Source organism: Mastomys coucha, unplaced genomic scaffold (genome assembly GCF_008632895.1).
Source record: "Mastomys coucha isolate ucsf_1 unplaced genomic scaffold, UCSF_Mcou_1 pScaffold7, whole genome shotgun sequence".
NCBI lineage: Eukaryota > Metazoa > Chordata > Mammalia > Rodentia > Muridae > Mastomys > Mastomys coucha.
Genome location: NW_022196913.1, coordinates 26,359,704 through 26,370,850, shown reverse-complemented (window position 1 = coordinate 26,370,850; position 11,147 = coordinate 26,359,704). Strand labels below are relative to the sequence as shown.

The 11,147-nt window shown below is 38.9% G+C and overlaps 1 pseudogene; it reads left to right on the top strand.

Moving 5' to 3' along the window:
• Window positions 1-6,003: 6,003 nt before the first annotated feature.
• On the top strand, window positions 6,004-7,105 carry LOC116081892 (annotated as a pseudogene).
• The last annotated feature ends 4,042 nt before the right edge of the window (window positions 7,106-11,147 follow it).

Below are 11,147 nucleotides of genomic sequence, written 5' to 3'. Positions count from 1 at the left end.
ACAACCCAGTAGAAGAAAATGGGGTCCCAAGAGCAGACAAAAGTGTCAGAGACATCCTCACTCCTACTGTATGGAGTCCCACAAACATCCCAAGCTAAACAACCACAGCTTGTGTGCTGAGGACCTAACACAGACCCATGCCAGAACTATGACTGCTGCTTCAGTTTCTGTGAGCTCCTATGAGCCTGGTTTGATTCTGTGGGTCTATAGGTGTCTTTGACCCCTCTGACTCCCTATAATCCTTCTCCCCCTCTTTAAGCTGTTAGAAAAAAAATGATATCATTACATTTTCAGGCAAATGAATGGAACAGCAAAAATCACCCTGGGTGAGGTAGGCCAGGCCCAGAAATACAAATGTGATATATATTCTATTATAAATGGATATTAGCTGTTAAGTAAAGGATAATTAAAGTACAATTCACAGAACCAAAGAGACTAAGTAAAGAGGAAGACTCTAGTGGGGGTGCATGCATCTACCTGGAATGGGAAAAATTTGTACTTTTTAAAAGTACACCTGGCTAGCAAATGAAACTTCTAGGGCTGATGTACAGTCTAAATATTAAGTAATCCTAGAGATTTATAGATGGTCCTTGGTCAGCAGAAGTGTCAGAGATGAAGGAATGTGTCAAGCAGCCTCTCCTTCTGAGGTCAAGATTTTATCTCTGCATCAATCACTTATTCATTCCACAAATAGTCATTAGCACCTGCCTTGTGACAGGAAGCATTTCAGAGGCTCAAAAGCAGAACTGGATAAATAGCAAAGAGAGTCTACTTCCTGGAGCATTCCTTTCTTCTAACTGGGTTCTCAGAAATCTATATATTTTTTTAACATCCTTATAATCAGCTACTCAAGCACTTGTTAATTTCTTCATCAACAAAAAATACAGAGTAGCCACAAAAGGACAAGGAATGTGATAATAAGCCTGTGATCATACTGTCTATTAATCTATTTCTGTCACTATAATTAAACTCCTGATACAGGCTAACTGTAAAGAAAGGAGGTTTGTCTTGCTCATTGGTGAGGGTCATGTTTCTCAACACTGGTGATATAAGGACATCATAGGTATATTAATTTGACTGTCATGAAACACGAAAATATTCTGGTCTGAGAAAAATATTTTTGAACAATGGCAATCAAGGAAGTAAAAGAAACTCTATAATAACCCCTAAAAAGATACAGAGAAAAAGAAAGAGTGATGGTGAGGTTGAACAGTGGTTAAGAATATGCATTACTCTTGTGGAGAACCTGAGATTGGTTCTTAGCAATGTGTCAGATAGACCCAAACCTCCTATAACTCAAGTTCTAAGAACTTCACTGGTCTACTTCTGGCATCAATGGGCACCCATTCCCATACTCACTCTCTATACACACAAATACACATACAAACACACACATAGACATATAAGACAGAAACTCACAAACACCAGATGTAGAGAAACACACACGATGGACACATACACACACACATCTTGAACTGTAGACTATCTAACAAAAACCTCTATGATAGGGTCTGAAGAGGTGGTTAGTAGGTTAAGAGCACTTGCTGCTCTTGCAAAGGCTGAGGTTTATTACCCATCACCAAAATAGGAGCTGACCACTATCTGTTATTCCACTTCCAGGAGATCCAAAGCCCTGTTAACAGCCTATGGGCAATATGCACATGTGGTGCATAGACATACACGCAGGCAAAACACTAAAAACAAATCTGGATAATAAAATGGATTTTTCACATTCTTATGGCTCTAAAAGAGCTTTTTTAGGAAATTGTGGCCACGTCATGGGCTACATGGTGTTTCTGCTCCATGAATCCCACAGCATTTCCTCTGTCTGCTGGTGAACAATTTTCCTTACTGCAATCCTCCAGAATGGAAACTCCATGAAGGGCTCTCTTTTTGATATTTTCTTTTCTTTTATTGAACAACCTGGTAAGAGCACTACATGCTTTAAACTATTTCATTTTCTTTATATCACAAAGACAAAGAAGTAATTTGGGACTTTTCTAAACACAATAACAAAGCAAATAGAGGGAAGTGCTTCTTGTTTGACCAAAGATAATTATTTTATATTTTAAGTTCTATGTACCCTTACATATATAATGTACAATCAAGTTTCTCTGCACATAGATTTTATACCCAGTAGAGGTCGTGGTAATCCTGCTTTTCTCAATAGCTGCCCTTTCATATACAGAAGAAGCATCTTTAGTGTCTATGTTGTTTCAGCTGCACTTACATGTATGGAGACACCACTACACAGGGCACAGAGGGAGACAAGTGACCTCAAACTCATCTCCCCAAGACAAACCAGTGCTGCTTTCTCCTCAAGAACAACAGCTCTGCTCCCACATTTATTTACATTAGTATGCATCCAGGGTAGGAAAGACTTAGATTGAAAAAATATATGAAATGACACATAAGTGTTGGAAGTGTCGTTGAAGTTTTATAAGTAAGGATTGCTTTTAGAAGAAGGTCAATGTTGGGATGTCATTGATATTTCAAGTCCCATCTGATATTTAATGTATTCAATGTTGGAAATAAACAATCAGTTACAGCAAAGACTTTCAATACTGACTGTTACAAGGGGACGCTAAACTTGTCCTTATCCATGTCTGGGACTTGATCAATAATCAAAATCCCAGAGTGCTGAGCATCATTTATTTAACTTCTGTATAATGAGGGATTTGAGAAGGAAAGGCAAGACCCATTTGTCAGAAGCTGTCCCCAGCCAGGCCACACCTTGGAACTTAAGGACAGTTAAAACAAGTTAGGAGATGTGGGAAGCTCAGTACACAGACACTTGGTTAGTTGTTCATTTTCTCACCTCACATTCTTTCTCTCAAAATAATTAAACACTAATTAAGCTAGAAATAACATCTGAGCAAAACAGATGCTGTAACTGTGGGAGAGAGGGAAGCTGTACTTCAGAGACTGAGGCCCTGTAGTGGCCTTCCTGCCCCCTGACACTGTGACAACATGAAACCTGAAGTCTGCAGTACCTGATGGCAGTCAAGAGCCCCACAGATCCACACAGTACAAATATGACCTGGCAAGTATCACCTATCCAGAATTGCTCCAGAATCTGTCTGCAGCACAGAGGCCCAGGTGAGTACATAGAGGTAAGATCTTAGATGCCCTCAGCCCTGCCATGGAGAGAGTCATTAAAGCTGAAGTCTCTCTCTGACTAAATCAGGGAAGAGCTGAGAGGCTCAGTGAAACTTGGGTCTTCCACTTTCCTTCTGATCCTGACAAAGCTGGTCCCTGACTCCAGAAAGATCAAAGAAGAAGGGTCCTGGAGATACAGAAATGGGACAGAAATGCTGAGGGATTGATATTCATCCTCAGGCTGGAGTCAGGACAGAGCTCTGGGTGGGTCTTTACTTAAGGTTCCCTCCTGGATTGTTAGTTAGTTAGTTAGTTTGTTTGTTTTTAAAGAGTGAATAAGAAAGAGAAGATTTTCAGATGTCTATCAAAAACTTACACACTGATGAAATACTCCCATGACATCAGCGGTGAAGAGTCTGAGTTAGTAAGTGTTTTTCAATGGTCTATACAGGGAGGCTGTCTCAAAAATAACCTCACAAAACAAAACAAACCGAAATCAGTGTTTAGGTCCAGGTTTGCCAGCACTATGACTCCAAGAGTGTCTCAGGTGTTATAAAGACTGTACTTTTCACTTCTTCATTCCCAGTCTTCAAATATTGGCACATGTTTTCTTTTACAATAACTTTATAACTCCCAAAGTGAAGATTTTCCTTCTATATCCATCCTTAAAATCTATCCATTCTATCACATGATATCATACACACTCAACTCAACTATACACATTGTATGTGTAGCTGGAATGGAAAACTATAAACCACTAAGAGTTACAGTTACCATTACAGTCTTGAGAAATCCTGCTATAAGGATCCAGGCTGTGAACCAGTAAATCCTGAAACAGCACATCCTAACTTTATCCCAGCACTAAGTAGCAAAACGGAATAAAAAAAAAGTTTTGCTTTGTTTGCTTACTTGTTTTGTTTTTAGAAACCCAGGGAGGATGATTGTAACCTACCTCAGCCTTTTGAAGGTTAGACTTAAACAAAGATTATCCATCTACCTTAACAGAAATACATCCTGTCTTTTAAATTAATTTCCTATAGCACTTCCAAAGATAATGTGGAAGACAAGTTGCTCCTCCCTCCTATAACAGTCGACTTCACTAGAAGGAATCACTTATTCGAACATCAGAATCTGCTCTCAAATATGATTTGAAGTTTAGCAAATGGAAGAGAGGACTAGAAAAGTAAGGATCCCCAGATGAGCAAGCATTAAACAAACAGGTGAATGTTACTATTCTCCATCAGAATCTGGAGTGAATTGATATCAGGGGTTTTTACAGACTCCAATCATTGACTGAACACTTAATTTTTATATTAAATCTGTTAATGAATGCTGATGTGCTTGGTATTAATATCTGGAGCATGTTTCATTATGTGCAGATATCCAGGATGGCATTGTGATTTCTAGGAAGCACTGAAACAGGCAATACTTCTTTGTCAGAGGAGCAGGTGAAAGGCATTGACTGACATTTCCAGAGAGAGGAGGCCACCTGGACCCGAAGCTGTAGACATAGCTAATGTTACGTAGGTCATGTGTGAGATCATCAGGACACACACGTTTAAATAATCCTGTGAGGTTAGCAAGAAGGAGAGCAGTGAACATAGGCACTCTTAGTATTCAGAACACACAAATCCATGGAGACACTGAAGCATCTGGACTCTTGTTATGTTAGAAAGGGTGCCCAAAGCTTACGATAAATCCCTGAGAAATGAGATTGGAGACCCAAACATGAAGAATAACTTCCTGACAACGTCTAATTTCTGAATTTACCTGACAGGATGTAGAACAAAGCAGACTGCCTGACAACCAAACAGGTTAAAAGAAAAGCAGACTGCAGAGTCAAGTTTCATAACTGCTGTTAAAGGCCCCACAGAGGCAAATGCCGGGATGACCTCTTAGATGTTAGAATCCCTGTTCACAGCAATAAGGTCCAAGTTATTGTATTGCTTGCAGCTGACACCGAGCACTCATAACTCAAAATTTCATTCATCTCATGGCAGCACATAACATGTCATTAGTCCAGTTCTCCTGTTCACCTCATCACCATCCCCTGGTCCTTCTCCTTGCTCCCTTAGATGACCTATGGTCAATCACAGGATTCACAGATCTCTGAAGACATCTACTGGGATCATAGATCTATGCTACCCCCTCTCCTGAGAAGCACCATAGGGTTCAGCTAGACACCCACCCTGGCTGCCAACTGGGTTAATATGGATTTTTCAGCATATTTTTGATGATTCAGCTTTAACTGCAGGGCACTATCTATAAATGTTATTCAATTTGACTTGACACTGAGGAATAAGCCTAAAATATAACTAGTTAACATTTATATGGAGTAAAGTCTAGAATGGTCAGTATAAAATATTTCAAATATGATGATATAGAAATTGGAGTTCTAAAGCTTTGTAGCCAAATGAAATGTAGAAATGCTTAAACTGATCAAAATGCAAATAAGAAGGGGCCTTAGAGTTTGGAAGTTGGATGGCAAATTTGATGTAATAGAGTAAGAAACAGTGAAGAAAGTTTGGTTGGAGAAACTTGAAGTGCATTCAACTGCTGAAAGTTAACGTAGAAAATTCAGGCACAGACAGACAGACACACACACACACACACACACACACACACACACTAAAGCAAGTCAATTTTGCTACTGTAATGGGAAAACATATCCCTTTTAAAACTTTAGATTTTGAAGAACAGTTAACAAACTCATCTATGAGAGCACACACAATATGCCGGAGGCTGTAGAGCAAAGGGGAGATGGAGGAGCCTGATCTGGAACAGGACATGTGTCTACCTCTGCCTCTTGAACACTAGAAAAGGCTGCCATGCAGATGTGCTCTTCAAATCCTTGTCTATCACTACACAGGCTTTCTTCACAAAGTGCTTGCATTCTGTATACAATTTTTTCTACCAGAGAAGGAAAAAATGGTTTTGAAGTACATTAAGGAAATTATTTTCCCCTCCATGACACTGCTTGGCATTCTGGGGAACATGTCTGTTTTTGTGAATTACATGTTCATTTGGTGGGGAAGCCCTGAAAAGAAACCCATCCACCTTATTCTCATCCACTTGGCTTTTACAAACATCATACTCCTTCTTGCAAAAGGATTGCCAAAGACAATAGCAGTTTTTGGTTTGAGAAACTTCCTAGATGACATAGGCTGTAAGATCATTGTTTACCTGGAGAGACTAGCCCGGGGCCTCTCCATCTGCACCAGCAGTCTCCTCACTGTGGTCCAGGCCATCATCATCAGTCCCAGAGTATCTGGGTGGAGGAGACTCAGGCCAAAGTCTGCATGGCATATCCTTCCATTATTCTCATTCTTTTGGATATTCAATTCTTCAATAAATGTAAACCTAATCCATTCCATCACAAGTACAGATCTGAATATATCACAGCTTAAGAACAGTGACAACTATTGCTATTTTATCCTACCAAGTCAAAAAATAAAATGGATTTTTCTTCCTCTCATGGTCCTGAGAGATGCAGTGTTTCAGGGTGCCATGGGAGGAGCCAGTGGCTACATGGTATTTCTTCTCCACAAGCACCACCAGCATGTCCTCTACCTTCAGAACTCCAAGCTTCTCTACAGAACTCCCCCTGAGCTGAGAGCTGCTCAGAGTGTCCTCCTTCTGATGCTCTGTTTTGTTTTCTTCTACTGGACAGATTGTGCCTTTTCTCTAATTTTAAGTCTCTCTTCATGGGACAATACCTGGATGGCAAACTCTCAAGAATTTCTGACCATTTGTTACGCAACTTTTAGCTCCCTTGTGCTGATTCACAGGGATGGACTTCCGGCTTGATATTGGCCCACTTAGTGAGAAAAATTGAGAAAATATTTCTCATTTATCTGTTCAATAAGTATGAAAACACTCTCAATTCTGCAATATTATGGATAAAATAAAACCCCTCAAAGAAGCATAACAATCTATTTATTCTCAAGACACTTTTCCTGGTTACCCAAGTCTTGAACTGAGAGTTAATTATGAATTAACACTGTAATCTTAGCAAATTATAGTACTGTAGAAACTTCATTCTCCATTTTGCTACCCTTTTAAAATGGTTTTTAAAAACTTTTTTATATTTGTATTCATGTATGTTGTATGAATAGTTTGTCTGTATTATGTAACACATCCATGAATGATGCCTGCACAGACTGGAAGACTCCACGATGCCTTCTGACTGACTGGAGTAAGAGAGATTGTTCTGAACCAAAATGAGGTTGCTATGAATTGAACCTGAATCTTCTGGAATACCAGCTAGTGCTCTTAACTACTGAGACATTTCCCCAGCACTAAGAAAATGGATTTCATTATGATTTTTCAAATTGGTTTTATTACTACAAAGACTAGAAGCATTCAAATGAATTGAACAAATTTAACAGTTTCTTGGAAATTTAGTCATGTTAGTTCAAGAAATTCCATATCATGTACTTGACATTGTACTTGCTAAAATTAGTACCTCAAGGTACACAGTAAACTATCCTTCAATGTCTTTCTATAATTTCTATGTTTATGTTTAAATGTGTGTATACATGTGCGTATATGTGTGTATATTTCTGTATATATATGTGTGTGTATGTATGTATGTATACATAATATATACACACACATGTACATGTATGTATGAGATATGTGATGTTGGAGCTCTTAGACATGAAATAATAACAGTAAACTTCTGCTCCACCTTGAATCTGAAAATCATCTTAATCTCACAAAGATCATTGATCTAGTTATGAAGATATGAATGAAGACAGAGGAAACTTAAGAACTTATTGCAGAATTCCTGAAACAATGCAGTATCCATGACAACCAGGATCTGAGTGATTTCATTTCAGTCTATGACCAGTATTCTTTGCTGAAAGAGATTACTACAGATTCTGTGTTTACCAATTTCCCTAACCTCATGACAATACACTGCAGCAAATTGTTCTCCTTCATGCCTTAGAAAGCATCCACACATATAGAATAAACCCATTTTCACTTAGATGTCAGGAATCAAAACTCAGACCTCTTGGATAAGTGTACTCCAGTGTTTCAAAGGTACTCTCCAGGTTACACCTACTAGATAACTTTGTTTCAACATGAGATTTTTTAGACATCTTTTGGTGGGTAAGCTTTAATTATTGGACTGTAACTGGAAAAATTTGTAGTTTAATGTAATATTGAACCCAAAATGCCATTTAATACTAAAGAACAAAATCAGTTTGAGGTTCAAATATAACCCAGGAGATATTAAGGCTGTGGAACAAATACACACAAATTGGAAGGGAAAAGGCGACACTAGGATTCAACCTGCTTACCAAAGGGGAAGACAGCAGGGAAACTGAAGCAGTGTAGTGGTCCAGTGAGGTGTCTCAGCAGGGAAGGAACTCTCTGCAGAGCCTGACAGCCTGACTTCCATCCTGGAATCTTATGGTAGAAAGTGAGAACCAATTCCTGGGAATGTCTTCCAGCTTCCACATGCACACCATCACACATGTGTATGCCCAGACGTATACAAATACATGCACAAAAAATGAGTAAAATTTTAAAGGTATAATATCAGAAACACTTCTAATGTTTGCTATATTAAAATACTTGAAGAGGAGAGAGGACACAACAACTGTCCTAACACTGAGAGTAACTGAGACCAGCGGGACCCAGGTAGACAGGAACTCCACTAGCCCAGTGGCACCGGTTTCTTCCAGTCTGTCTGGGGCAGAGCCCTAAGCAGATCTTGGGCATAAATTTTGCAGCCAATCCCACAACAACTAGAGGAAGCTCCACTCCCAGGTGCTCTAAAATGCCCAGGACCACAGGATCCCAGAATCACAGGATCACAGAGACAGCTTGACTCAGAGTTCTGACACAACCAGGATTACAGGAAGTACAGGCTCCACTCAGATTTAGCCAGGGCAGGTAGCACTAGAGATAACCAGATAGTGGGAGGCAAGCATGAGAAAATAAACCACAGAAACCAAGGTTACTTGTCATCATCAGAACCCAATTCTCCCACCATAGCAAGTTCTGGATACACAATCACACCAAAAAAGCAAGATTCAGATCTAAAACTCACTTCTCGTGATGATGATTGAGAACATTAAGAAGAACATAAATAACTCCCTTAAAGAAATACAAGAGAACACAGGTAAACAGGTAAAAGCCCTTAAAGAGGAAACACAAAAATCCCTTAAAGAACTACAGGAAAACAAAATCAAACAAGTAAAGGAAATGAACAAAACCATCCTAGATCTACAAATGGAAATAGAAACAATAAAGAAATTACAAAGGGAGACAAACCTGGAGAGAGAAAACCTAGGAAAAACATCAGGAGTCATAGATACAAACATAACCAACAGAATGCAAGAGATAGAAGAGAGAAACTCAGGGGCAGAAGACACGATAAAAAACATTAATACAACAGTCAAAGAAAATGCAAAAAGCAAAAAACTCCTAACCCAGAACATGCAGGAAATCCAGGATGCAATGAGAAGACCAAACCCAAGGATAATAGGTATAGAAGAGAGTGAAGACTCCCAACGTAATGGGCCAGTAAATATCTTCAACGAAATTATAGAAGAAAACTTCCCTAACCTAAAGAAAGTGATGCCCATGAACATATAAGAAGCCTACAGAACTCCAAACAGACTGGACCAGGAAAGAAATTCCTCCTGTCACATAATAAGCAAAACACCAAATGCACTAACCAAGAAAGAATATTAAAAAGCTTTAAGGGGAAAAGGTCAAGTAACATATAAAGGCAGGCCTATCAGAATTACACCAGACTTCTCAACAGAGATTATGAAAGCTAGAAGATCCTGGGCAGATGTCATACAGACCCTAAGAGAACATAAATGCCAGCCCAGGCTACTATACCCAGCAAAACTCTCAATTACCATAGATGGAGAAACCAAGATATTCCATGACAAAAACTAATTTACACAATACCTTTCCACAAATCCAATCCTACAAAGGCTAATAGATGGAAAACACTAACATAAGGAACAAAACTACACCCTAGGAGCAGGAAAGTAAACTTTCAACAAACCCACACAAAAATAATTACACCTCTAACAACAAAAATAACAGGAAGTAACAATTACTTTTCTTAATATCTTAATATGAAAATTAATATTACCAACATATCCTAATCAATTGAAATCCAAAAATATGAGAAATTAGAAATTTGTTGGTTGTCATCCAGTGGTCTCTCTAATTTGGTAATTGGAGAAATAGGTCCACTATTGTATAATCCATATACACTTTCAGCTTGTTTGTGCATGACAGTGTCCTGCTGTGTACCACAGAATGGTCTTGAAATCAGGCTTCCTTATCTCAGCCTCTCTATTAGTAGGATTGTTTATTTCATGTTTTCCATACACTATGGTTTTCAGAACAGCGTACATTTCAAAAGTTTATAACAGCCAAACATAAACAATTAACTTTGGAGATGGCTTGTAAGAGAACAACAAACAGTGAGACTGAATGCTTTGCTTGATGTTTGTAACTATTATATCAAGTTTGATGAATAGGACCCTGAACTCAGTCCAATGCATGGCTGTGAGCCTCTACTTTTGTATTAGTAGGGTACTGTCAGAGCCTTTCAAGAGACAGCTATATCAGGCTTCTGCCAGCCTGCACTTGCTGGCATCCACAATAGTGTCTGGATTTGATGATTGAATATGGGAAGGGTTTCCAGGTGGAGGAGTCTCTGGTTTGTCCTTCCTTCAGTCTCTGCTCCACACTTTGTCCCTGCAACTCCTTCCATGGGTATTTTGTTCCCCCTTTTAAGAAGGAATGAAGTATCCACACGTTGGTCTTCCTTGTTTTTGAGTTTCTTGTGATTTGTAGATTGTACTTTGTGTATTCTAACCTTCTGGGCTAATATCCACTTATCAGAAAGTGCATACCATGTGTGTTCTTTTGTGATTGGGTTACTTCACTCAGGATGATATTCTCCAGATCCATCCATTTCCCTATGGATTTCATAAATTCATTGTTTTTCGTTTCAACATGTAATAAGGACACATGCTCTACTATGTTCATTGCAGCCTTATTTATAA